At 60.9% G+C, this 27,381-nt stretch overlaps 1 pseudogene; it reads left to right on the plus strand.

Annotated features, from left to right (window-relative positions):
• LOC133759307 (putative lipid scramblase CLPTM1) overlaps nucleotides 1–27,381 on the plus strand; it is a 60,149-nt pseudogene that overhangs the window by 17,303 nt on the left and 15,465 nt on the right.

Raw genomic sequence — 27,381 nt, forward strand, 5'->3', positions numbered from 1 at the left:
TTCAGGGGGCAAGGGACCCTCTCCCAGGTGGCCTTAGCGCGGCAGGGGACTCTGTCCCACGTGGCCTTAATGGGGCAGGGGGCTCTGTCCCAGGTGGGCTTCAGGGGGCAAGGGGCTCTATACCAGGAGGGCTTAGCAGGGCAGGGGCCTGTCTCCCAGGTGGGCTTAACGGGGCAATGGGCTCTGTCCTAGATGGGCTTCTGGGGGCAGGGTCCTGTCCCAATGGGCTTTGCAGGAGACTGAGGGCTCTGTCCCAGGTGGGCGTAGGGGCTCAGTGGACCTTGTCCTAGGTCGTCTTAGTGCGGCAGGGGTCTCTGTCCCAGGTGGGCTTATTGGGGCAGGGGCCTTTTCCTAAGTGGGCTTTGGAGGGCAGGGGCCTCTGTCCCAGATGGTCATGGCATGGTAGGTGGCTCTGTCCCAGGTGGCCTTAGCGGGGCAGGGGCTCTGTCCCACGTGGGCTTAGTGGGGCAGGGGGTTCTGTCCCACGTGGGCTTCGGGCAGCATGGGGCTCTGTCCCAAGTGGGCTTAGGGGTAGGGGGCTCTGTTCCAGTTGGGCTCTTTGGGGCAAGTAGCTCTGTCCCCGGTGGGCTTGGCATGGCAGGGAGCTCTGACCCAGCTGGGCTTGGCAGGGCAGGGGACCCTGTCCCAGGTTGGCTTAGTTGTGCAGGTGGCTCTGTCCCATGTGGGCTTAGGGGGCAAAAGGCTCTGTTCCAGATGCGCTTGGCTGGGTAGGGGGCTCTGTCCCAGGTGGGCTTAGTGGGGTGGGGCTCTGTTCCAGGTGGGCTTCAGGGGGCATTGGGCTCTGTTTTAGTTTGGCTTAGTGGGGCAGGGGACTCTGTCCCAGGTGGGCTTAATGGGGCAGGAGGCTCTGTCCCAGGTGGGCTTCGGGGGTCAGGGGGCTCTGTTCCAGGTGGGCTTAGGGGGGCAGGAGGCTCTGTTCCAAGTGGGCTTAGCGGGGCAGGGGGCTCGGTCCCAGGTGGGCTTTGGGGGGTAGGGGTCTCTATCCTAGGTGGGCTTAGCGGGGCAGGGGGCTCTGTCCCATCTGGGCTTTGGGCGGCAGGGGGCTCTGTGTCAGGTGGGCTTAGTGGGGCAGGAAGCTCTGTCTCAGGTGGGCTTCGGGGGTCAGGGGGCTCTGTTCCAGGTGGGCTTAGCGGGGCAGGGGGCTCTGTCCCATCTGGGCTTAGGGGGCAGGGGACTCTGTTCCAATTGGGGTTTTTGGGTCAAGTAGCTCTGTCCCTGTGGGCTTGGCATGCCTGGGAGCTCTGACCCAGCTGGGCTTGGTGGGGCAGGGGGTCTGTCCTTGGTTGGCTTAGTTGTGCAGGTGGCTCTGTCCCATGTGGGCTTAGGGGGCAAAAGGCTCTGTTCCAGAAGCGCTTGGTGGGGCAGGGGCTCTGTCCCAGGTGGGCTTAATGCAAAGGAGGCTCTGTCCCAGTTGGGCTTAGCAGGGCAGGGAGCTCTCTCTCAGGTGGGCTTCGTGGGGGTAGGGGGCTCTGTCCAGATGGTCTTGGCAGGGCAGTGGTCTCTGTCCCAGGTAGGCTTAGGGGGCAGGGGGCTCTGTCTCAGGTGCACTTTGGGGGGCATATGGCTCTGTCCCAGGTGGCCTTAGCAAGACAGAGGCTTCTGTCTGAGGTGCGATTAGCTGTGCATGGGCCTCTCTCTCAGGTGGGCTTCGGGGTGCAAGGTGCTCTGTTGCAGGCGGGCTTGGAGTGGCAGGGTGCCCAGTCCCATGTGTGCTTCGTTTGGCAGGGGGCTCTGTTTCAGGTAGGCTTAGGGGGACAGAAGGCTCTGTCCCAGGTGTTCTTCGGGGGGCCAGGGGGCTCTGTCCCAGGAGGGCCTAGCGAGGAAGGGGGCTCTGTCCCGGTGGGCTTACTGGGGCAGGGGGCTCTGTCCCATGTGGGGTTAGTGAGGTAATGGCTCTGTCCCCAGGTGGGCTTCAGGGGGCAAAGGGCTCTGTCCCAGGTGGCCTTAGCGGGGCATGGGGCTCTGTCCCACGTAAGCTTAGTGAGGTAGTGGGCTCTGTCCCAGGTGGCTTCTGGGGGCAAGGACTCTTTCCCAGGTGGGCGTTTGTGGAGACTGGTGGCTCTGTCCCAGGTGGGCTTAGCACTGCAGGGGCCTCTGTCCCAGGTGGGCTTAGTGAGGCCATGGGCTCTGTCCCTGGTGGGCTTCTGGTGGCAGTGGGTCTGTTGCAGGTGGTCTTATTGGGGCAGGGGCCTCTGTCCCAGGTGGGCTTAACGGGGCAAGGGCTCTGTTCCTGGTGGGCTTCAGGAAGCAGGGGGCTCTGTCCCAGCTTTGCTTCAGGAGCCAAGATTCTCTGACCAAGGTGGGCTTCAGGGTCAGGGGCTCTGGCCCAGGTGGGCTTCAGGGCGCAGGGGGCAGGGAGCTCTGTCCCCAGTGGGCTTCGTGCATTAGGGGGCTCTATCCCAGGTTTGATTAAGGGGGCAAAGTGCTCTGTCCTAGGTGGCCTTAGCAGGGTAGGGTGCTCTGTCCCAGGTGGGCTTAAGGTGGCAGGGGGCTCTTTCCCAGGTGGGCTTCGGGGGTCAGGGAGATCTGTCCCAGGTTGGCTTTGTGGGACAGGAGGCTCTGTCCCCAAGTGGGCTTCGGGGGACCAGGGGCTCTGTCCCAGGTGGCCTTAGTGGGGCAGAGGGCTCTGTCCCAGGTGGGCTTGGGGGGGGGGCAGGGTGCTCTGTCCCAGGTGGGATTCAGGGGGCTAGGGGCTCTGTCCCAGGTGAGCTTTGGGGGCAGGGGGCTCTGTCCCAGATGGTCTTGGTGGGGCAGGTGCTTCTGTCCCAGGTCGCTTAATGGGGCAGTGGGCTCTGTACCAGATGGCCTTAACGGGACAGGGGTTTCTGTCCCAGGTGGGCTTAGCACTGCATGGGCCTCTATCCCAGGTGGACTTCCGGTTGCAGTGGGCCTCTGTCCCTGGTGGGTTTCAGGGGACAAGGGGCTCTGTCCCAGGTGGCCTTAGCGGGGCACGGGGCTCTGTCCCAGGCTCTGTCTGTGAGCTTAGAGAGGTAGTGGGCTCTGTTCCAGGTGGGTTTCTGGAGGCAAGGGCTCAGTCCCAGGTGGGCGTTTGTAGAGACTGGTGGCTCTGTCCCAGGTGGATGTAGGGGCAGAGTGGACCTTGCCCTAGGTGTCTTAGTGGGGTAGGGGGTCTCTGTCCCAGGTGGGCCTGTTGGGGCAGGGGGCTTTTCCCAGGTGGGGCTTAGTGGGGCAGGGGGCTCTGTCCAGCTGGGCTTCGGGGACATGGGGTTCTGTCCCAGGTGGGCTTTGGGGCTGGATGCTCTGTCTCATGTGGGCTTAGGAAGGTTAGGTGGCTCTGTTCCAGGTAGCCTTAGCATTTCAGGGGTCTCTGTCCCAGGTGGGCTTAGTGGGGCAGGGAGCTCTGTCCCAAGTGGGTTCATAGGGCAGGGGGCTCTGTCCCTGATGGACTTGTCAAGGCAGGGGGCTCTGTCCCAGGTGGGCATAGTGGGGCAGGGAGCTCTGTCCCAAGTGGGTTCATAGGGCAGGGGGCTCTGTCCCTGATGGACTTGTCAAGGCAGGGGGCTCTGTCCCAGATGGGCTTAGTGGAGCAGGATCCCAGGTGGGCTTGGGGGGCAGTTGGCTCTGTACCAGGTGTCCTTATCGTGACAGGTGCTTCTGTCTCAGGTGGGCTTACCAGGGTATGGGCCTCTGCCCCAGGTGGGCTTGGCAGGGCAGTGGGCTCTGTCTCAGGAGGGATTCGGGTGGCAGGGTGCTCTGTCCCAGGTGGGCTTCAGTGGGCAGGGGGCTCTGTCCCAGGTGGGCTCGGGGGTAAGGGGCTCTGTCGCAGGTGGGCTTCGGGGGCAGGGAGCTCTGTCCCAGGTGGGCTTCCACTGCTAGGGGGCTCTGTCCCACTTGGGCTTATTGGGCCTGGGAGCTCTGTCCCAGATGGCATTAGGGGGACAGAGGGCTCTGTCCCAAGTGGACTTGGCAGGGCACTGGGCTCTTTCCCAAGTGGGGTTCAGGGGGAGGGGGCTCTGTCACAGGTGGGCACTGGGGGTCAGGGGGCTCTGTTCCATTTGGGCTTAGGGGGTAGGAGGCTCTGTCCCAGGTGTGCTTTGAGGGCAAAAGCTCTGTCACAGATGGGCTTGGCGGGGCAGGGGGCTCTGTCCCAGCTGTCTTAGTGCTAAGGAGTCTCTGTCCCAGTTGGGCATAGCGGGGCAAGGAGCTCTGTCCCAGGTAGACCTTGGGGGGCAGAGTGCTCTGTCCCAGATGGTCTTGGCCGTGCAGGGGGCTCTGTCCCAGGTGAGCTATGGGGGTCAGGGGGCTCTGTCCCAGGTGGCCTTAGCAGGACAGGGGCTTCTGTCCAAGGTGGGCTTAGTGGGGCATGGGCCTCTGTCCCAGGTGGGCTTGGCGGGGCAGGGGGCTCTTTCCCAGATGCGCTTGGCAGGGCAGGGGGCTCTGTCCCAGGTGGGCTTCCAGGAGCATGGGGTTCTGTCCCAGGTGGGCTTTGGGACTGGAGGCTCTGTCGCATGTGGGCTTAGGGGGGTAGGCAGCTCTTTCCCAAGTAGCCTTAGCATTTTAGGGGGCTCTGTCCCAGGTGGGCTTAATGGGGCAGGGGCTCTATTCCTGGTGGCCTTCGGGGTCAGGGGCTCTGTCCCAGCTTTACTTCGGGAGCCAAGAGTCTGTGACCAAGGTGGGCTTTGGGGTCAGGGGCTCTGGCCCACGTGGGCTTAATGCAGCAGGGGCCTCTCCCAGGTGTGCTTAGTGGGGCTGTGGGATCTGTCCAAGGTGGGCTTCTGTGGGCAGGGACCTCTGTCCCAGGTGGGCTTAACGGGGCAGGGGCTCTGTTCCTGGTGGGCTTCGGAAGGCAAGGGGCTCTGTCCCAGCTTTGCTTCAGGAGCCAAGAGTCTCTGACCAAGGCGGGCTTCAGGGTCAGGGGCTCTGGCCCAGGTGGGCTTCGTGGCGCAGGGGGCTCTGTCCCAGTAGGCTTCCGGGGGCAGGGGGCAGGGAGCTCTGTTCCCACGTTGGCTTGTGCTTCAGGGTCTCTATCTCAGTTGGGATTCAGGGGCAAGGTGCTCTGTCCCAGGTGGCCTTAGCAGGGTAGGGTGCTCTGTTCCAGGTGGGCTTAGTGAGGCAGGGGGTTCTGTCCCAGGTGGTCTTCTGTCTGCAGGGGGCTGTGTCCCAGGTGTGCTTCAGGGGGCAAGGGGCTCTGTCCAAGGAGGGCTTAGCAAGGCAGGGGCCTCTCTCCCAGATGGGCTTCGGGAGCAGTAGGCTCTGTCCCAAGTGGGCTTATGGGGACAGAGGGCTTTGTCTTAGGTGGGCTTGGCGGGGCAGGGAACTCTTTCCCAGATGGGCTTGGTGGGGCAGGGCCCTCTGTCCCAGGTGGGCTTAGTGAGGCCATGGGCTCTGTCCCTGGTGGGCTTCTGGTGGCAGTGGGTCTGTTGCAGGTGGTCTTATTGGGGCAGGGGCCTCTGTCCCAGGTGGGCTTAATGGGGCAAGGGCTCTGTTCCTGGTGGGCTTCAGGAAGCAGGGGGGCTCTGTCCCAGCTTTGCTTCAGGAGCCAAGATTCTCTGACCAAGGTGGGCTTCAGGGTCAGGGGCTCTGGCCCAGGTGGGCTTCAGGGCGCAGGGGGCAGGGAGCTCTGTCCCCAGTGGGCTTCGTGCATTAGGGGGCTCTATCCCAGGTTTGATTAAGGGGGCAAAGTGCTCTGTCCTAGGTGGCCTTAGCAGGGTAGGGTGCTCTGTCCCAGGTGGGCTTAAGGTGGCAGGGGGCTCTTTCCCAGGTGGGCTTCGGGGGTCAGGGAGATCTGTCCCAGGTTGGCTTTGTGGGACAGGAGGCTCTGTCCCAAGTGGGCTTCGGGGGACCAGGGGCTCTGTCCCAGGTGGCCTTAGTGGGGCAGAGGGCTCTGTCCCAGGTGGGCTTGGGGGGAGGGGGGCAGGGTGCTCTGTCCCAGGTGGGATTCAGGGGGCTAGGGGCTCTGTCCCAGGTGGGCTTTGAGGGTCAGGGGCCTCTGTCTCAGGTGTGTTTCAGGGGCAGGGGGCTCTGTCCCAGGTTGACTTTGGGGTGCAAGGGGCTCTGACCCTGGTGGGCTTCGGGGAGCCGGGGTGTCTGTATCTGGTGGGCTTCGGGGTGCAGGGGACTCTGTCCCTGGTGGGCTTTGGGGGGCAGGGGGCTCTGTCCCAGGTTGGCTTTGGGGGGGCAGGGGCCTCTGTCCGAGGTGGGCTTAATGAAGCTGGGGGCTCTGTCCCAGGTGGTCCTATGTGGTAGAAGGCTCTGTCCTAGGTGGGCTTCAGGGAGCCGGGGTGTCTGTACCTGGTGGGTTTTGGGGGGCAGGGGGGCTCTGTCCCAGGTATGCTTAGGGGTCAGGGATCTCTGACCCATGTGGGTTTTGGGGTACTAGTTGCTCTGTCCCAAGTGGGCTTAGTGTGGCATGGGCTGAATCCCAGGTGGACTTCGGGGGTAGGGCGCTCTGTCCCAGGTGTGCTTCGGGAGCACGGTGCTTTGTACCTGGTGGGATTCGGGTGGCAGGGGCTCTGTATTGGTGGGCTTTGCAGAGCAGGGGGCTGTGTCCCAGGTGTGCTTAGTGGGGTAGGAGGCTCTGTCTGAAGTTTGCTTAGCGGGGAAGGGGGCTCTGTCCCAGCTGGGCTTCGGGGCCAGGGGGCTGTGTCCCAGGTGTGCTTTAGGGGGCAAGGGGCTCTGTCCAAGGAGGGCTTAGCAGGGCAGGGGCCTCTCTCCTAGGTGGGCTTAGGGGAGCAATGGGCTCTGTTCCAGGTGGGCTTCAGGGGGCAGGGGCTCTGTCTCAAGTGGGCTTATGGGGACAGAGGGCTCTGTCCCAGGTGGGCTTGGCAGGGCAGGGGCTCTGTCCCAGGTGGGCTCAATGCGGCAGGAGGCTCTGTCACAGCTGGACTTAGGGGGGCAGGGGGCTCTGTCTTAGGTGGCCTTAGCGGGGCAGGGGCCTCTGTCCCAGGTGGGCTTAGTGAGGCCGTGTGTTCTGTCCCAGGTGGGCTTCTGGTGACAGTGGGTCTGTCCCAGGTGGTCTTATCGGGGCAGGGGCCTCTGTCTCATGTAGGCTTAACAGGGCAGGGGCTCTGTTCCTGGTGGGCTTCGGGAGGCAGGGGGCTCTGTCCGAGGTGGGCTTAATGAAGCTGGGGGCTCTGTCCCAGGTGGCCCTATCGGGGCAGAATGTTCTGTCCCAGGTGGGCTTCGGGGAGCCGGGGTGTCTGAACCTGGTGGGCTTCAGCGTGCAGAGGGCTCTGTCCCACGTGTGCTTAGGGGTCAGGGAGCTCTGACCCATGTGGGCTTTGGGGGACTAGTTGCTCTGTCCCAGGTGGGCTTAGTGTGGCATGGGCTCTATCCCTGGTGGGCTTCTGGGGTACGGCACTCTGTCCCAGGTGTGCTTCGGGAGCAGGGTGCTTTGTACCCGGTAGGATTCAGGTGGTAGGGGCTCTGTCCCAAGTAGGATTAGCATGGCAGGGGCCTTTGTCCCAGGTGGGTTTAACGCGGCAGGGGGCTCTGGTTATTTGAGGGTTTAAGGGGGCAGGGGGCTCTGACCCAGGTTTGCTTTGGGAGCCAGGAGTCTAGACAGCTGGGCTTCAGGGTCAGGGGCTCTGTCCCAGGTGGGCTGTGTGGGGCAGGGGGCTCTTTTCCAGATGGGCTTGGCAGGGCAGGGGGCTCTGTCCCATGTGGTCTTAATGGGGCAGGAGGCTCTGTCCCAGTTGGGCTTAGGGGGGCAGGGGGCTCTGTCTCAGGTGGCCTTAGCGGGGCAGGGGCCTTTGTCCCAGGTGGGCTTAGCGGGGCTGTGGGCTTTGTCCCAGGTGGGTTTCTGGGTGCAGGGGCCTCTGTTCTAGGGGGTCTTATTGGGGCTGGTGCCTCTATCCCAGGTGGGCTTAACGGGGCAGTGGGCTCTGTTCCTCGTGGGCTTCAGGGGGCAGGGGGCTCTGTCCCAAGTTTGCTCCAGGAGCCAGGAGTCTCTGTCCCAGGTGGGCTTTGAGGGGCCGGGGGCTCTGTCCCAGGTATGCTTGGCTTGGCAGGGGGCTCTGTCCCAGGTGGGCTTAATGGGGCAGGGGGCTCTGGTTCCTTGTGGGCATCGAGGGGCAGCAGACTCTGTTCCAGGTTTGCTTCAGAAGCCAGGAATCTAGACCCAGGTGGGCTTCGGGGTCAGGGGCTCTGTCCCAGGTGGGCTTCGAGGGGCAGTGGGCTCTGTACCTGGTGTGCTTGGCGGGGCAGGAGGCTCTTTCCCAAGTGGGTTTAGGGGGCAGGGGTCCTGTCCCAGGTGGACTTCGGGGGGCAGTGGGCTCTGTCCCAGGTGGTTTTGGTGGAGCTTGGGGTTCTGTTCCAGGTGTGCTTATGGGGGCAAGAGGCTCTGTCCCAAGTCGGCTTCGGGGGGCAGGTGGCTCTGTCTCAGGTGGGCTTAGCGGGGCAGTTAGCTCTTTGCCAGGTGGGTTTCGGGGGACAGATGTCTGTGTCCCAGATGGACTTCGGGGTGCAGGGGCCTCTGTCCCATTTGGGCTTAGTGGGGCAGGGGGCTCTGTTCCAGAAGGGCTTTGGGGGGCAGGATGTTCTGTCCCAGTGGGCTTGGTGGGGCGGGAGCTCTTTCCCATGTGGCCTTTGGGATGCAGGGGGCTCTGTCCCAGGTGGGCTTGGTTGGGCAGGGGTTCTGTTCCAGGTGGGCATGGGGTGCAGGGGGCTCTGTCCCAGGCGGGTTTAGCAGGGCAGGGGGCTGTGTCCCAGGTGGGCTTAGTGAGGCCATGGGCTCTGTCCCAGGTGGGATTGGCGGGGCAGGAGGCTCTGTCCAAACTGGGCTTATGGTGGCATGGGGCTCTGTTCTAAGTGAGCTTTGGAAAGAAGGGGGCTCTGTCCCAGGTAGGCTTAGTGGGACAGGGGGCTCTGTCCCAGGGGGGCTTCGGAGGAAAGAGGTATCTGTCCCAGGTGGGCTTCAAGGGGCAGTGGCTCTGTCCCAGGTGGGCTTAGTGAGACAGGAAGCTCTGTTCAAAGTGGGCTTATGGTGGCATGGGGCTCTGTTCCAAGTGCACTCCGGGTACATGTGGCTCTGTCCCAGGTGGGCTTAGTGTGGCAGGGGGCTCTGACCCAGGTGGGCTTCAGGGACAGGGTGCTCTGTCCCAGGTGGGCTTCAGTGGGCAAGGGGCTCTTTCCCAGGTGGGCTTAGCAGGGCATGCAGCTCTCTCCCAAGTGTGCATAGGGGATCAGGAGCCTCTGTCCCTGGTGGGCTTCCAGGGGCAGGGGGCTCTTTCCAAGGTTGGCTTTGGGGCAGGTGGCTCTGTCTCATGTGGGTTTAAGTGGCAGTGGGCACTGTCCCAGGCGAGCTTGGAAGGGCATGGGGCTCTGTCCCAGGAGGGCTTTGGAGGGCAGGGTTCTCTGTCCCATGTGGGCTTCGGGGGGCAGGGGTCTCTGTCCCAGGTGTGCTTGGCGGGTCAGGGGGTATTCCAAGGTGAGCTTGGCGGGGTAGGAGGCTCTGTCCCAGGTGGGCATAGGGAGACAGGGTGCTCTGTCCCAGGTGGGCTTTGGGGAGAAGCGGACTCTGTCGCAGGTGGACTTCGTGTAGCAGGAGGCTCTATCCCATGTGGGCTTAGTGGGATAGGAGGCACTGTCCCAAATGGGCTTAGGGTGGCAGGGGGCCCTGTCCCAAGTGGGCTTAGCGCAGCAGGGGCCTCTGTCCCAGGTGGTCTTAGCGGGGCAGGGGCCTCTGTCCCAGGTGGGCTTAACGGGGCAGGGGCTCTATTCCTTGTGGGCTTCAGGGGGCAGGGGCTCTGTCACAGGTAGGCTTAATGGGACAGGAGGCTATGTCCCAAGTCGGCTTCAGGGGGTAGGGGGCTCTGTCCCAAGTGGGTTTAGTGGAGCAGGGAGCTCTTTCCTAGGTGGGCTTAGGGGGACAGAAGGCTCTTTGCCAGGTGTGCTTTGGGGGCAGGGGGCTCTGTCCTAGTGGGGCTTAGTGGATCTGGGCGCTCTGTTCCATGTGGGCTTCGGGGCCAGGGTGCTCTGTCTCAGGTGGACTTCTGGGGGCAGTGGGCTGTATCCCAGGTGCGCTTCGGGGGGTAGGGTGCTCTGTGCCAGTGGGCTTGGTGGGGTGGGAGCTCTATGCCATGTGGTCTTTGGAGTGCAGGGGGCTCTGTCCCAGGTGGGCTTGTCGGGCTAGTTGGCTCTGTCCCAGGTGGGCTTCAGGCAGCAAGGGGCTCTGTCCCAGGTGAGCTTAGTGGGACAGGAGGCTCTGTCCAAAGTGGGCTTCAGTGGGCAGTGGGCTGTGTCCCAGGTGGGCTTAGCGGGGCAGAGAGCTCTTTCCCGTGTAGGCTTATGGGGACAGAGGGATCTGTCCAAGGTGGGCTTTGGGAGGCAGGAGGCTCTGTAGCAAGTGGGTTAGGGTGGCAGGGTGCTTTGTCCCAGGTGGGTTTGGTGGGGCTTGGGGCTCTGTCCCAGGTGGCCTTATATGGGCAGGGGTCTCTGTCCCAGGTTGGCTTTGGGGGCCAGGAGTCAGACCCAGATGGGCTTTGGTGGGCAGTGGGCTCTATCCCAGGTGGGCTTAGTGGGACAGGAGTCTCTGTCCAAAATGGGCTCATGGTGGCATGGGGCTTTGTTCCAAGTGAGCTTCAGGGACATGTGGCTCTATCCCAGCTGGGCTGGCCAGGCATGGGGCTCTGTCCCAGGTGGGCTTGGCGTGACAAAGGGCTCTGTCCCAAGTGGGCTTAGTGGGTCAGGAGGCTCTGTCCCAGGTGGGGTTAGGGTGGTAGGGGGCTCTGTTCCAAGGCGGATTCAAGGGCAAGTGGCTCTGTCCCAGTTGGGCTTGGTGGGGCAGGGGCCTCTGTCCCAGATTGGCTTAATGGGGCAGAAGGATCTGTCCCAAGTGGTTTAGGGGGGCAGGGGGCTCTGTCCCAATTGGGCTTCTGGGGGCAAGTGGCTTTCTCCCAGGTGGGCTTGGCAGGGCAGGGGGCTCTGTCCCAGGTGTGCTTTGCGGGGCAGGAGGCTCTGTCCCAAGTGGGGTTAGGGGGTCAGGAGGCTCTGTCCCAGGTGGGGTTAGGGTGGTAGGGGGCTCTGTTCCAAGGCGGATTCAAGGGCAAGTGGCTCTGTCCCAGTTGGGCTTGGTGGGGCAGGGGCCTCTGTCCCAGATTGGCTTAATGGGGCAGAAGGATCTGTCCCAAGTGGTTTAGGGGGGCAGGGGGCTCTGTCCCAATTGGGCTTCTGGGAGCAAGTGGCTTTCTCCCAGGTGGGCTTGGCAGGGCAGGGGGCTCTGTCCCAGGTGTGCTTTGCGGGGCAGGAGGCTCTGTCCCAAGTGGGGTTAGGGGGTCAGGAGGCTCTGTCCCAGGTGGGGTTAGGGTGGTAGGGGGCTCTGTTCCAAGGCGGATTCAAGGGCAAGTGGCTCTGTCCCAGTTGGGCTTGGTGGGGCAGGGGCCTCTGTCCCAGATTGGCTTAATGGGGCAGAAGGATCTGTCCCAAGTGGTTTAGGGGGGCAGGGGGCTCTGTCCCAATTGGGCTTCTGGGGGCAAGTGGCTTTCTCCCAGGTGGGCTTGGCAGGGCAGGGGGCTCTGTCCCAGGTGTGCTTTGCGGGGCAGGAGGCTCTGTCCCAAGTGGGGTTAGGGGGTCAGGAGGCTCTGTCCCAGGTGGGCTTCGGGAGGTGGGGTGCTCTGTCCCAGGTGGGCTTAGCGGGGCAGGGGGCTCTCTCCCAGGAGGGCTTGGCGGGGCAGTGGGCTCTGTCCCAGGTGGGCTTGGCGGATCAGGAGGTTCTGTCACATATGGGTTTAGGGGGGCTTGGGGCTCTGTCCCAAGTGGGCTTCGGTGGGCATGGGGCTCTCTCCCAGCTGTGCTTCAGGATGCAGGGGGCTCTGTCCCGTGAACTAAAGAAGCCAACATGGGGCGCCACGATCCAGCTTCTTTGACGCCGGTGTCTTAGAAGCTCTTTCCTTGCGCGGTCACTGCTGGTAGGACCCTCGGCCTTTTCTCCACGGTCGGCGGCACCGGCCCAGGCCTGCCAGCCACCCTCCCTGCCCAGTGCCTTTTCTGGCCTCTCCTCCTGTGTCTGGCCCAGAATCTCAGGGCTGCCTCTCATTGGCCTGCTTGGGGTCAGCTGCTCCTCTCTGGCCAATCATCCACGGGTAAAGGGAGGCAGTGCTCTAATTGGCCAGGCCCGGGCACGTGATCACTGCTGAGCCAGGGCCTGGCGTCAGGCCTACCCAACCCTCGTGACCTCCTGCAGGTCCAGACTTTTACACCGAGGAAGGCCATACAAGGTCCGTGAACCCTGACCCCTGACCCCTGACAGCACCCACTCTCCCTGAGATCTGCGGGTCTCTATTTCTATTTATTTGAGATGCAGAGTTAAGAGAGGGAGACACACACACACACACACACATACACACACACATCCGCTGGTTCACTTCCTAAATGGTTGCAACAGCCAGGCCTGGGCCAGGCCAATGCCAGGAGCCCAGAACTCCATCTGGGTCTCTGGCATGGGTGCAGGGGCCCAGGCACTTGAGCCAGCTTCCGCTGCCTTCCTAGCACAGGTGGGCTGCCCTGCCTGCTCCCTGTCCTGCCTCTCCCAGCCCTGGGCAGGCACCCACTGGGAGCCTCAGAAGGATTTCCAGGTGGGATTCTCTGCCCCTTGCTCCCTGCCAGAGTCCACAAACACGTTGGAGCTGCGGATCTGCCAGATCAACAAGGAGAGCGGGCTGTGCACTGGCGGCAAGGAGCTCTACCTGCTGTGCGACAAGGTGCAGAAAGGTGAGGGCTGGGGGCCAGCGGCGCGGGGGAGGAGGCTCTGTCCCACAACTAAGGACCAGGGGGCCTGTGGTCAGCAGGTCGGTGCGGGGCTCTTAGTCACGTGCTGGTGGATGCATGGGGAGGGCCGTGCATGGGCCCATGGGGTGGGGGCCATGGTGCCAAATACCTGGGCAGGTGGTAGAACCACACAAATAGCTTCCGGTGATGAGGGCTGGGGAGGGAGCACCCAGAGGGCATGGGACAGCTCCCCTGGCCTCTTCAGCTCCACTCCCTCCCAAGGGCTCAGACAGAAGTCGCCCCAAGCTGGGTCGGCAGAGGGTGTGGGGAGCCCACCCTCTGACTGTCCAGTCTACCTGCTCTCTGTATCCACGGATTGAAAATGTTTTAGGGGAAAAAATGGCATCTTACTGAGCAGGTGCACTTTTTTCCATGCTGGTGTTCCCTAAACAAAACAGTGGACTGACTTCACCCAGCAGGTCCATCGCATTAGGTGTTCAGGGTCACCCAGAGGTGGTGTGAAGTGTGTGGGTGGGCTTGTGCCAACCCTACACCATCTGTGTGAGGGACCTTAGCAGCAGAGATTTTTTTTTTTTGACGATCGAGTTAAACAGTGAGAGAGAGAGACAGAGAGAAAGGACTTCCTTCCGTTGGTTCACCCCCCAAATGGCCGCTATGGCCCACGCGCTGCACGGATCCGAAGCCAAGGGCCAGGTGCTTCCTCCCTGTCTCCCTTGCGGGTGCAGGGCCCAAGCCCTTGGGCCATCCTCCACTGCCTTCCTTTGCCACAGCAGAGAGCTGGACTAGAAGATGAGCAACCGGGACTAGAACCCAGTGCCCCAACCGGGACTAGAATCTGGTGCCCATATGGGATGCTGGCACCACAGGCGGAGGATTAACCAAGTCATCCATGCTGCCGGACCAAAGCAGAGTGTGTTTTTTTTTTAAGTTACTTATTGGGGCTGGCGCTGTGGCATAGTGGGTTATAGCCACCACCTGCAGTGCCAGCATCCCATATGGGCACCAGTTCTAGTCCCAGCTGCTCCACTTCTGACCCAGCTCTCTGCTATGGCCTGGAAAAGCAGTGGAAGATGGTGCAAGTGCTTGGGCCCCTGTACCCCTCTGGGAGACCCAGAAGAAGCTCCTGGTTCCTGCCTTCAACTTGGCTCAGCTCCAGCCATTGTAGCCATTTGGGGAGTAAACCAGTGGATGGAAGACCTCTCTCTCTCTCTCTGCCTCTCTGTCACTCTGCCTTTCAAATCTGAAGGGCAGAGTGACAGAGAGAGGGGAAGAGTGAGATCTTTTGTCTGCTGGTTCATCCCCCAGATGATCACAACAGCCACATCTGGGCCAGGCCAAAGCCAGGCACCAGAAACTCCATCCTGGTCTTCCACGTGGGTGGCAGGGGCCCAAGGACTTGGGCCATCTTCCCCTGCCCTCCCAGGTGTATCAGCAGGGAGCTGGATCAGATGTGGAGCAGCTGGGACTCAACCCAGCATTCCCAGAGGGGAGGCAGTGGATATAGGCAGCTTAAGCTGCATGGATTTGAAAGGCAGAAAGACAGAGAGCTCCCCTCTGCCAGTCCATTCCACAAAGGCCTGCAGCAGCCTGGGCAGGAGCACAGATCTCCACCGAGTCTCCGGTGCGGGGCCTGGAGCCATCATCTGCTGTCTTCCAGGGTGCACAGGAGGAGGAAGCTGGAACTGTAACAGGAGGTGCAGGCATCCCAGTTCTTAACTGCTAGGCCAGACACCCACCCAAATTTGCCTTAAATTCTATTTAAATTTTTTTTAAAAAATGTATTTAAAAGAGACAAAACAGAGTTCTTCCATCTGCTGGTTCACACCCCAAATAGCCCCAACAACCAGGGCTGACCAGGCCAAAGCCAGGAGTCTGGAACCCAGTCTGAGTCACCCATGTGGGTGGCAGGGGCCCAAGGGCTTGAGGCCTCGCCTGCTGATTCCCAGGAGGCACAGTGGCGGGAAGCTGGATTTGGAAGTGGAGCCAGGACTTGAGCCAAGCGCTCTGCTAAGGGACAGGATGGATGCAGCTGTCCCAAGAGGCATCTCAACCACGGTGCCAGGTGCCCACCCTGACTCTGCTCTTCCCGTGACCTCCCCAGGGTACAGGCGCCTGCCCCTGACTCTTCTCTTTCCGTGACCTGCCCAGGGTACAAGCCACAGCCACACACATGACTGTGCTGAGTCCTGGGTGTCCTCTGGGCGCGCTGAATCCCAGCGTGGTCTCAGGGACCCCTGATGTTGACACTGACTATGACCTACCTCTTAGATTGTGACGGAGCTTAGCTGAGATGCTCCGTAAAACTGTGTCAACCACTAGGGGGGCCGGCAACGTGGCAAAGCAGGTTAAGCTGCTGCTCGCAGTGCCCACATCCCCTGTCTGGGCGCCTGTTCCAGTCCCAGCTGCTCTACTTCCCATCCAGCTCCCTGCTAATGCACCTGGGAAGGCAGCAGACGATGACCCAAATACTCTCCATGTGGAAGACCCAGATGGAGATCCTGGCTCCTGGCTTTGGCCTGGATCAGCCCTGGCCATTGGGGCCAGCTGGGGAGTGAAGCAGCAGATGGAAGATCTCTCTTCCTCCCTCTCTATCACTCTGCTTTTCAAATAAACAAATCCTTTTTATCGAAAGCCACATAATGACGAGCACATAGTGGATGCTAGCTGCCGTGTGCTCAGCTTTATTCTTAGGCATTGACCCTGGGGGTTGCCGAGCGAGCCAGGGCTCAGAGGGCCGGGTGGCCTGGCTCAGCTGCCGCCCCTGTGTGTTCCTGCCAGAGGACATATCAGTGGTGTTCAGCACAGCCTTCCTCCACATCCACACCCCACGCCTTCCTCCACATCCACACCCCACGCCTTCCTCCATGTCCACACCCTGCGCCTCCCTCCACCCAGAGGCAGGCTCACACTCCACGCAGAGGCGGGCTCCCACCCCACATCTCCCTTCGCAGAGTGCCCCGGCCATACTCCTGCTCCAGCTGCCATTGGAGGCTTTGGGCTGCTGGTGGTGGGATTTCGTGAGCCCAGGAGGTGGTTCTGTCACTTGCTGTGGTTCAGATTCTGTCCATTGTTTCTGTGTATACTCTTTCTGTCATGTTATCTGGAGAGTGGGTCCTTCTGATGCTCTCCAGACGCAGACCTTGAGCACTTTGGAGGACTCTGTCTGAAACTTCTGCGTCCATGTCTCGTTCTGCCTCTGGACCGTGGTAGCTGCGGCGTCTCATCCTTGGTGTCTTGTTTCCTTGTGTGCCTGGCCTGCACCTGCCTGCATGTTGGTTCTTAGGCGGGGGAAGTTACTGAAACCTGGAATGCGCAGACTCGCTCTGCTTCTGCTGGCTGCTTGCGGGCATTACCCGCCCCCAGGGTCTCCTTCCTCCATGGTGCAGGCAGGAGCTGCCTGGGTGACTCCTTGTGCAGGCCTGCTGTGCGGCTCCTCGGTGCGGGGCTCAGGGTGGCCTGGTGCCCCGCCTCCCCCTGGGCATGGAGCCCTGGAGGTACCAGCGTCCAAGGTGTGGGTCCCTAGTGCCCTCCCATGGGCCCGAGGCTGGTGTGCCTCCCAGCGCTCCTTTTCCTCCTCAGTTATCCCCATCTCCCCTTCAGCGTCGGCCTGGTGATCTGCATCCCCGTGCATCGTCACTGCTTTTGCTCACATACGTGTACATTGTGTCAGAATTATTTGCCAGAGGAGACGGTGCAACAGGTCAAGTCGTGGCTGGTGATGCTGGCGTTCCGTGTGGGCGTCAGTTCAGGTCCCAGCTGCTCTGCTTTCCATCCAGCTCCCTGCCGATACACCCAGGAAACCAGCCAAAGTTGGCCCAAGTGCTGGAGTCCCTGCCACAACATGGGAGACCCGGATGGGGTTCGAGGTTCCTGGCTTCAGCCTGGCCCAGCCCCAGCCATTGCAGCCATTTGGGTAGTGAAACAACAAATGGAAGAATAATTCTCTCTCTCTCTCTCTCTCTCTAACTCTGGCTATCAAATAAATAAATAAATCTTTAAAAATAATTATCTACAAGAACATCTATGAGAACAGTCTTACTGTATCATATAATCATAAATATAAGATTTATTGATATATTCATAGTATAACTTTCTTTTTTTAAAAGATGTATTTATTTATTGGAAAGATGGAGTTATAAAGAGGCAGAGGCACAGAGAGATATCTTCCATCAGATGGTTCACTCCCCAAATGGCTGCAACGGGTGGAGCTCAGCCTATCTGATGCCAGGAGCCAGGAGCTTCTTCCAGGTGACTCACGTGGGTGCAGGGTCCCAAGGACTTGGGCCTTCTTCTACTGCTTTCCAGACCATAGCAGAGAGCTGGATCGGAATTGGAGCAGCCAGGTCTCAAACTGGTGCCTATATGGGATGTTGGCACTGCAGGCGGCGGCTTTACCCGCTATGCATCAGGCTGGCCCCTGTTTCTTAATATAGGCAGAAATCTCCCATCCAGTGGTTTCCAGTAGCTGAGGCTGGGCCAGGCTGAAGCCAGGAACTGGGAACTCAATCTGGGTCTCCCACATGAGTAGCACAGACCCAACTGCTGAGGTCAGGGACAGAGCAGGGACTTGAGTTAAGGCACTCTGATGTGGAATGTGGGCATCCTAAGCAGGGTCTTAATCACTGTGTTAGCACCTACCCCGTGTCTTCTTAGTCTTCTTCATATATATATATACACATATATATATATATATATATATATACACACACACACACATACATATACATATACATATATATTCAAACTTTTATTGATTTTTCTATTTATTTATTTGAGAGGTAGAGTTACAGACAGTGAGAGGGAGAGACAGAGAGAAAGGTCTTCTGTCTGCTGGTTTACTCCCCAGATGGCTGCAATGGCCTGAGCTGCGCCAATCCAAAGCCAGGAGCCAGAAGCTTCTTCCCAGTCTCCCTTGTAGAGGCCCAAGGACTTGGGCCACCTTCCACTGCTTTTCCAGGCCACAGCAGAGAGCTGAATTGGAAGAGGAGCAGCCAGGACTAGAACTGGCACCCATATGGGATGCCAGCACTGCAGGCGGAGGATTAACCTACTGTGCCATGGTGCTGGCCCCTGATTTATTTTCATTTTTATTTGAAGCGCACAGAAAAACAGATGGAAAGAGCCCTTCCATCTGCTGGTTCACTCCCCAGATGCCCACAACAGCCAGGGCTGGGCTAGGCCAAAGCCAAGAGCCTAGAACTCAGTCTGTTATCTCTCACATGGTTGGCAGGTGCCCAAGTACCTGAGCTGTCGTCTGCTGCCTCCCGAAGTGCACAGAGCAGAAGGCTGGATGGGAAGTAGAACAGCAGGACTTGGGCCAGGCGCTCTGCTGCGGGAATCCAAGTGGCAACTTAACCCTTGGCCAGACACTGCCCCAGTGTTCTTTTCACCCTCCCTCCCACCCTGCTCCTTCCCTCCCTCTCTTTTGAAATGGAATGTTACCGAGGGAGAAGGAAAGACAGAGATCTTCTATCTACTGGTTCATTCCCCAAATGGCCAGGCTGAAGCCAGGAGCCTGGAATTGCATCCAGGTCTCCCATATGGGTAGTAGGTGTCCAAGAACTTGGGCTATCTCCTGCTACCTTCCCAGGTGCATTAGCAGGGAACTGTATGGAAAACAGAGCAGTTGGAACTCAAACTGGTGGTCACATGGGGATGCTTGTGTTGCAGCTGACAGCTTAACCCCCTGTGCTACAATGCTAACCCAACCGTATTCTTAATATGTTAATAAGTTTTATCAGACTCTTCCAGTTCCTTCCAAAGGGAGAGTTGGTCTGAATAACCCAGGCCATTGACCCTGAGCTAGCTTGTCCAGTTTCCAGGGGATCGGAAGCTCGCTGGTGGTGTTCTCCCGAGGTTCTGTGCTGCTGACTGCTAGGATTCCAGATTCTCGGGAACCTCTCACCAGGGACCACAGGGCACTGACACCTTCAGTTGCCCATGTCAGAGGGTTTGGTGGCCAAGGCCATTATGGCCTGGTTGTCACCAGCAGGACTCGGCTGGGGGTTCTGCATGGAGACCAGGGTGGTGCCAGGCACCCCACACCAGTCTCTCCCTGCGGGATTTGCGGCCTCTTGTCAGCTCCTCACCTGTGTGCTTCCCTCCGCAGTGGTGGCGCGGGAGGAAGGAGAAGGCCTGGACTCATTGCCACGCTGCTTCCCTCTTAGGATCTTTATCATCTGGGCCATCAGCAGCTGGTTCTGCCAAGGGCCGGCCCCTCAGGACCAGGCGGGCCCTGGAGGAGCCCCGTGCGTCACCAGCCGCAACCTGTTCCCCAAGGCACTTTAATGGTAACCGCTGGATGCAGGGGTGGAAGGTGACAGGTGGGCAGCGTGTGGGGCAGGTGGGCAGGATGGAGGGGTTCCTGGTCACCATCGGCTCTGAACAGTTGGGGTGTGGGGTCATCAGGCAGCATCCATGGGGTGGAGCCGATGCTTTTAGGAAGTTGACAGTGGAGGCCTTTAGCACTTGCTCTCAGGGCTGTGGGAAGGGAGCTGGGGAGACGTGGTGGGCCTGGGCAGAGCCGGAGCTTCCCCAGCCAGCACCAGCCCCAGGGTGGGCTTCTGCCAGCTGTGCGGCTCTGGGTTCTGTCAGCAGGGTGACCACTGCCCCGCTTCCCTGCTCCGTGGGTCATGGGGGCAGGAGGGGCTGGGCTCCCACTCCCCGTGTCCTGAATGGTCAGCTGGTGCCTGCTTTGCCCTGAGGCGTGCAGCCCAGAAGGGGGCCAGCATTCCGGGGCTGCTGCTGCTGTCCACGCTCAGCTCGGAGGGCAGGCTGCTGGGTCTTCAGCTACTGCGCACTTCTGGCTGCCAGGCTCGGCCAGGGCAGACACAGGGGTATGGAGAAGTGACTCTCTTCTCTCCACGACTCCCCGTCCCCAGGCACGCTGGTTCATGAGGGGCCGATGCTGCCTGGCTCTTCCTCCGCTCTCCATGCACACACTGAGGCTCTGATGAATGGCCCTGAGCTCTGCCCCCCTCCCCCGCTCCTACCCCCAGAACCTGCACGTGTACATCTCAGAGCACGAGCACTTTACAGACTTCAACTTCGGCTTTCTTCTGGGAGCAGCACAACCTTGTGTACAGCGACTGGACGAGCGGCGAGAACCTGGACAGCTGCTACGAGCACTTTACAGAGCTGGACATCCCGAAGGTAGGTGGCCCGGGGCTTGGCACACACCACAGGGCCTATTCCCAGTGCTCTCACGGCCCTGCCCGTAGTCCGCCTGCTGCACTGCATCCCGGGGTCTCTGTGCTTCGCCCTCCCCATCAGAAGGAGGGCCGTGGTGGTGAGACCTGCCCCGGGATTCTTCCAACTGCCCCGAGGTGTGCAGTCCCGGGCTTTAAACCAGCAAGGGATTAGTGATTGTCCTCGGGTTTATCTGGGTGTCACCAGTTTGTTCGGCAGCCCAGTTTCAAAATAAGTTTAGCTAATGTGCACTGAGCACCTACTAAGTTTAGCTAATGTGCACTGAGCACCTACTAAGTGCAGGATGCCGGCTAGGAGGACTCATGGAAACCTCCCGGCAACCCCAGATGAGGAAGGTGAGGTGCAGAGAGGTAGAGCAACTGCCTAAGGTCACACAGCTCAGGCTCTCTGACTCTGGTCTCTGGCAGCCGCAGGTACAAATGCTGCCTCCTCCAGGAAGCCCTCTGTGGGTTCTCAGAGCCTGCTGGGCTTCCCCATCCCAGCCCTGCCCACTCCCGGTCCTTACTGTGTGGGTCAGGTCCTTCCCCCCATGGGGCTGAGTCCTATGAGGGTGAGGCTGGGACTGTCTTGGTCACTTCTGCATCCCCAGCACTGCCCAGCAGGGGACTGGGTGCAGGATCAGCAAGTGTTGCACCTGTGCTGTGCCCTCCGCTCTGTCCAGCAGGCCTCCTGGGACGGGAGGGGTTCCTGCTCGGGCTCTGGGGGCTGAAGCAGGGGTGCACACGGCCTCTCTCGAAGCCTCAAGCCAAGCCCCCAGGCCCCAGGTCCTGCTCCAGGGCCCAGGGCTCAGGGCTGTCACCCTGGCCGTGAGAGCTGCTCCTGGGTGCCAAGGCCTCATCTGCTTCCAAGCTTCAGGCCAGGGTTGGGGTGGGGGTGGAAGGTGGGGCCGTGAGGGGACACCAGGCCCCGTGGTGAGAGGCCGAGCAGCTCCGCTGCAGGGTTAGGTGCAAGACTGGCATGGGCTCTGCCTTCCACCAGTGCCCCGGGTACCACGCTGCCCCTCCCTTCCCTGGTGGCTGGCCAGGTGAGTGAGGTCATCTGAGCGAGGGCCAGCTGGCGTACCGCACCTAGTGTGCACCATGGGGCGGCCACAAGCCCAGCTCGCTGGCTGGAGGTGCTGTGGTGCTGCCCACGGTCAGGGCGCAGCCGCGTTGGCCTCACTTCCTGTCCAGCGGACGCATGAAGGCCGCAGGTAGACTGAGCCCTGGGTTGTGCCAGGCCCTGCAGCAGGGCCTCTGGAGAAGCCTCCATGCTCTCTGGGCAGCGCTGGAATGAGCATCCTCTTGGTGGGCACTGGGTGGCAGAGAGGAAGGCCTGGCCCACACGGCTGCCGTGGGTGGGGCTGGGACCTGGGTCTGCTCTTACCCCCGAGGTGGGCTCCCACGTGCTCAGCTGCACTCCGCCCCTGGGCACTCAGTAAATGCTGCAGTGTTGGGGGTGACTGTGGTGGACCTGGTGTGGCCCAACGTTTCCACTGGGGCTGGCCTGCTGTCCATGCGCCACCTGTCTCTCTCAGAGCGTCCAGTAGAACGGCTCCATCTACATCCACGTCTACTTCACCAACTGTGGCTTCCACCCAGACCCCCGGCAGAAGGCGCTGTACCACCAGCTCGCCACGGTCCACCTGTCCCGGAGTAAGTTGCTCGCCTGCAGCCAGGACCCCACATCTGGGAGACGTGGTCCTGGGAGCCCAGGCAGTTGTGGGGGCCAGCCAGTCCCAGGGCCAGAAGGGTGGTGTGAACCCTGCTCTCAGGGAGTAGGATTGTGGCGCGAGCCTCACTCGCCCTTCACAGCGTCAGTGGCTCCCTGCGAGGAATCGGGTAGAGAGCAGACAGAGAACAGTTTGAGAAGAGGAGACACAGGGTGTATGAAGAGCCAGGGCCAGGCTTGGCCGTGCACGGCCCGCAGCCCGACTTGCCAAGGAGTGGACAGAGGGAGCCAGAGGACATTTGAGGTCAGCCAGGTGATCTCTGGGTCTGCATCTGTGTCCCTGGAGCCCCATGAGCAGGTGCTGTGGTGCCCGGTGTCTGGGCCCTTGTTTGGTCTGCTCTGAGCCAGCGGATCCCAGATGCTCGGGTGGGGAGGGACTGTGGGGCTGGCTGTGGTCTTCTGTTGCAAGCACTGTCCCCATTTTCATGCTGCTGGGCCAGCCAGGTGGTGCTGGACGCCCACTGGGAGAATCCTAATCATAAACAAAACCCTGGGCCCCATGGTGACCCCGAGGGCCTGGGCGGAGCTGGGCCTTTGCAGCTTCCTGGCCAGCACTGAGCAGGTTGCTGCGTGCAGAGCATACATACTCCTTTTTCTTTATCAATCTTTATTTGAAAGGCAGGGTTACAGAGAGAGACAGAGAGAGAGAGAGAGAGAGAGAGATCCTCTACCTGCTGATTCACTCCCCAAATGGCTGCAATGAATGGGACTGGGCCAGGCCAAAGCCAGGGGCCTGGAACTCCATCTGGGTCTCTCACATGGGTGCAGGGGCCCAAGCACTTGGTTCATCTTCCGCTGCTTTCCCAGACGCATTAGCAGAGAGCTGGATTGGAAGTGGAGCAGCAGGGACTGGAACTGGCGCTCTGATAAGGGATATTGGCATTACCCATGGCAGCCGAACTGGCTCCACCACAATGCAAGCCCTTGTTAAGTATGCTTTTTTGCCCAACTCCATACTTTCTGGGTGGTTAGTAATTGTCGTTTGGGGGTGGTGTTGTGATGTAACAAGTAAAGCCACCATATGGGCACGGGTCTATGTCCCAGCTGCTCCACTTTCAATCCAGCTCCCTGCTAATGCACCTGGGAAAAAGCAGTAGAAGATGGCCCCAGTGTTTGGGCCCCTGCCACCCATGTGGGAGACCTGGATGAAGCTCCTGACTCCTGACTTTGGCCTGCTCCTGGCTATTGCAGCCATCTGGGGAGTGAATGAGCAGATGGAAGACCTCTCTCTCTCCTTCTCTGTAAGTCTTTCAAATAAATCTTCAAAAATAATGATAATAATTGTTATCTTTCCGCTTTTAGTGACTTTTTCCTTTGGTCCACTGTCTCCCGTCCTGATTGGTGGCCATTGAAATCTCTCCCTGTACCCATTTCACAGATCTGGACATTGGTCCCTCAGAAGGCCCCTATTCTCCTAAAATGATTCTTTTTTTTTTTGTTTTTTAAGGTTTCTTTACATGAAAAGCAGAGGTATAGAGAAAGGGATAAACAGACAGATAATCTTACATCCACTCATTCACTCCCTAAAGAGCTACCATAGCCAGGTCTGGGCCAAGCCAGATCCAGGAACCCTACCCAGGTCTCCCCCACGGGTGGCAGGAGCCTGTGAGCTCAGGTCATGTCCGCTGCTTTCCCAGGCGCATTAGCAGGGAGCCGGCTTGAAAGCAGAGCAGTTGGGGCTCGGACTGGCCCTCTGTGTCGGGAAGCCCACCCTGGTGGCAGCGCGTAACCGCCGTGCTGGAACACCAGGCCTCTACTGTGGATGTTGTGCACTCTGCCTAGCTGTGTTTCTTTTCTTTGGCCACCTTTTATGTATTGAGATTGTTCCAAACGTTCCCTGTGCACTGGCCAAGGTCCCTGGCTTTTTATGTGTGATGTTGGAGCGGGCATCGTTCCATCTGCGTGAGTTGAGGCTGTCCTACTCCTTGTCAGAAATTTCCCTTTGTTTTTTGTTAGCTGTGCTGGATGAGCCTATGTTGATCCCTAAAATCAGTTTGGAAAATTCTCGGGTTTGCTGAGTGCTGTTGAACAGGACCCTGGCCGTAGTCCCTGTGTGGTGGTGGGTCCTAGCTGGCCGCCCTGCAGCGCGGGTGCAGAGGAAAGCGGCACGGGTGGCACGCGGGGCAGTGCAGCGGGCCACACTGACTGAGCCTCAGTCCTCCCTGAGTGGGCCCTGCCACCTGTTGGCCCGAGCAAGGCCCATGTTCACTGTGGCTTTTCTTTGGTGATGGTGCCATTGTCGCTGGGACAGACAGCAGTGTGGTCTGCGGACTCGGCTCCGCAGCCAGGACCTGAAAAGCCCAGAGGACAGCCAGGCCTCGCTCCCCAGCCTTGGAGCTGGTACCTCTGGGGCGGGGGCTCCTTCCAGGGACTCTTGCAATCGGCCATGCGCCACCTCCAAGGCAAAGAGTGAGCATGGGGCCAGCCAGGCCCCCCTTTTGCCCAAAAGGCCAGGGGTGGGCGTAGAGCAGGGCTGTCCCCCAGAGACTGCGCCACAGGGGAGGCCAAGAGCCTCCTCGCGGAAGGAGGTGACGCTGGGACGCGGGGCTGATTTCACCCAGCGTCGTCTGCATGTAACGAGTGTTCCAGAATCCCATGCATGTCTCGCCCATGGCCTGGCCCTGGACCAGTGCCTGGTGCCACCTGTGGCAAGGGTCCTGCTAAGAACAGGAGCCAGGAGCCAGGCATCTGGTTCTGTCATCCTTTCTCCCCCAGCCCAGCCCTGCCCTCCCAGCCCTGCCCCCTTCCCACACAGTGAACGCCCACCCTGGGGCTCCCCCAGACCTGGGGCCGAGTGAGTGCAGAGAGAATGGTGGGCTGACATTTGTGGGAGCTGCAAGACGATGGGGCACTCCTCCCAGTTCCCAGGGAAGTGACGCCCCTTGGCTTGTTGGAGCCAGGGTCAGGGCGTTGCCCGGCCCCTCTCCCACTTCCCCATCTCTCCAGCCTCAGGGGTAGGCCGAGTCCTCCTTCCCTAGTGAAGAAGAGCAGAAAGTCCGCAGGCAGAGGTGGGCGCAGCTCCCCGCCACCCTGAGTCCTGCCCCTGGGTTCCCATGGCCTCCTCAGGGCTTTTCTGCTTGCACAGCCGGGCCCTCTGCAGCTGACCTGGCCCAGCCCTGTGCCCCCAACTTCGGGCTCTGACCCCTGATTCTGCCCTCTCGGAAATCCCTCCTCCCAGTGCCTGTGATGTCCGTGCTGCCCACAGCTGTGGCTGCTGTGGGTCCCCGTTCCTCAAGGCAGCTGCCCCCCTCCCCACCAGCCTCTCTACTCCAGTCACAGCCTCCTGCTCCCTTGTCATGTGTGCATATCTGACCCGCAACCCTGGAGGGTGGTCAGCAGGTCCTACAGGGGGTCTTAGGGCATGAGAGAAGGTTTCCAGCACGTCCCCAGCTGGAGGTGGGACAGCACTCATGAGCACCCTCCCCCCTGACAGGTGGCCCTCCTGGAGACCAACCCCTACCTGCTGGCACTCACCATCATCGTCTCCATTGTCCACAGTGTCTTTGAGTTCCTGGCATTCAAGAATGGTAGGGTGAGGCCCTGGGGCCTGTGGGAGACCATGGTGGAGGGAAGTCCTGGGCGATAGGGTCTGCCCCCTTGTCCTCCCTCCCCCATCCTCCCCCTGCCTGGGCTCTCAGCCCCACTCTCCAAGGGGCCCTGTGATCCTGGAAGGGGAAGGGTGCGCAAACTCCCAGCCCAGAATCTCCCACCGACCAGGGGAGCAGCGGAGGGAGGGGCTGGTCCTGCTGCCGGGGCTGAGGCTGGGGCATGCCTCCAGGAAGCAGGCCAGGGAACTGTGAGGCCAGGAGTAGGGAAGCCCTGGTGCTGCTCCCCTTGGCAGGCCCGACCCACTGCCTCACCGGGAGGCCCCTGTGCCAGCAGTGCCTGGTTGTATGGCCACTGTGCTGGTGGCCAGGTGCTGGCCTGTGCACTCCCACCAGGTGGAGGCCAGGGCATAGGTTCAGGGAGGGGAGGTCACTTGTCCAGCCACCCAACTGCCAAGTGGCCGCCCATCTGCCCCGACTGTGATCCTCCAGGCCCCAGGGGCCCTGAATCAGTAGAGTCAGCACCAAGCTGCTGATGGCGTGCCCGTCCAGGCCCTGCAGTGCCAGAGCTGGGCAGGGGCTGGTGTCTCTAGCTGTCCTGGGCAGGACCAGCTCACTAAACTCTGCTCCCGGAGCTGGGGGGTGGGGGGCTCTGTCCAGATGAGAAGTGAGGCACAAGGAGGCGTAGCCACTGAAAGGTCCTGTGGCCCCTCGGGTCCACCCACCCTCACCAGAGCCTGTCTCCAAGCCGCTGCCTCCACGGGGCCCAGGGAGTGGGTAGACAGGCGCCCCTGTGGCCTGGTGAGCCCTCGCACACTGAGTGCAGAATTGGCCCTGCTGACCCCCAGAGTGGTGCCCGTGGGAGACCAGGGCTTCAAGGGTGTGGCTGGGGGCTCCCCCAGGGGGCATTCAGGTGGGGCACCGAAGGGACCCCAGGTCGGAGCAGAACCCAGGCCTCACTGGTACCTGAGGGTGCCCGCCAGCCCCGTGCAGGGTCAAGGAGCCAGAGGAGGCGGTCTCGGCGCGGCTCAGTACAGACCTGGCTATGCTGGCTTTGCAGGCTCCCGACCACACCTCTGCAGCACAGTGTGGTGAGCCCTGGCGGGGGCCTGTAAAAAGCCTGCCTGTCCGTGCCCTGGACAGCACTGGATGGACATCCTGGAGGCTGAGGCCGCCGGCCGCCAAGGGGGCGTGAGGGTCATGCAGGAGGGCGTGTGGCAGCTCCTTGGCCTCCGGCCACCTGCCCCGCACAGATAACCAGTTCTGGAACAGCCAGCAGTCCCTGGAGGGCCTGTCTGTGCGCTCCATCTTCTTCGGCATCTTCCAGTCGCTGTGGTCCTGCTCTACATCCTGGACAACGAGACCAACTTTGCGGTCCAGGTCAGCGTCTTCATCGGGGTTCTCGTTGACCTCTGGAAGATCACCAAGGTCATGGACATCTGGGTAAGGCCACGGGTCTGGGCTCGGGGGCATCGCCCGGGCCCGCCACACCCTGGAGCTGGCCCTGGGGCTTTCCCAGCCTGCCTCGCTCCCGGGACCCAGGGGGTTTTCAGAGCAGGGGATTTCTCAGGTCACATGTGGGGCAGGGGAACTGGGAACAGTGGGAAGGGCAGAGATTGGTTTTGACATGTGGGCAGGAGCCAGGGAGGCAGCTGACCCTGCCCGGCCCCTGTCCACAGCTGGACCGGGAGCACAGGGTAGCAGGATTCTTACCCCGCCTGACCTTCAAAGACAAGTCCACGTACATCGAGTCTTCAACCAAAGTGTATGACAACGTGAGTTTCTGCCCCGGAGGGCCCAGGCATGGGCCCAGGCACCCCCAGGTGCTGAGGGATCAGGGGCCGGGCCACCTGCTCATGCCAGCCAGGCCTGTGCCTCACAGCCTGCCGTGTCCTCCTGGCCCTGGGGCCCCTCCCTGCAGCGTTCACTTCCTGGCTGAGTCCAGGGTTCCCAGGCCACGGAAATTCCCGTGGTCCCACGTGTCAGGCCAGGTGTGGTGGGTGAGGGCAGGGAGCAGGGGAGCTGGGAGCAGGCGGCTCTGTGACCCCGCAGATGGCGTTCCGGTACCTGTCGTGGATCCTCTTCCCACTGCTGGGCTGCTACGCCATCTACAGCCTCCTGTACCTGGAGCACAAGGGCTGGTACTCATGGTGCTCAGCATGCTCTACGGCTTCCTGCTGACCTTTGGTGAGGACCGGGTGGGGCAGGT

Source organism: Lepus europaeus, chromosome 5 (assembly GCF_033115175.1).
Source record: "Lepus europaeus isolate LE1 chromosome 5, mLepTim1.pri, whole genome shotgun sequence".
Taxonomy (NCBI): domain Eukaryota; kingdom Metazoa; phylum Chordata; class Mammalia; order Lagomorpha; family Leporidae; genus Lepus; species Lepus europaeus.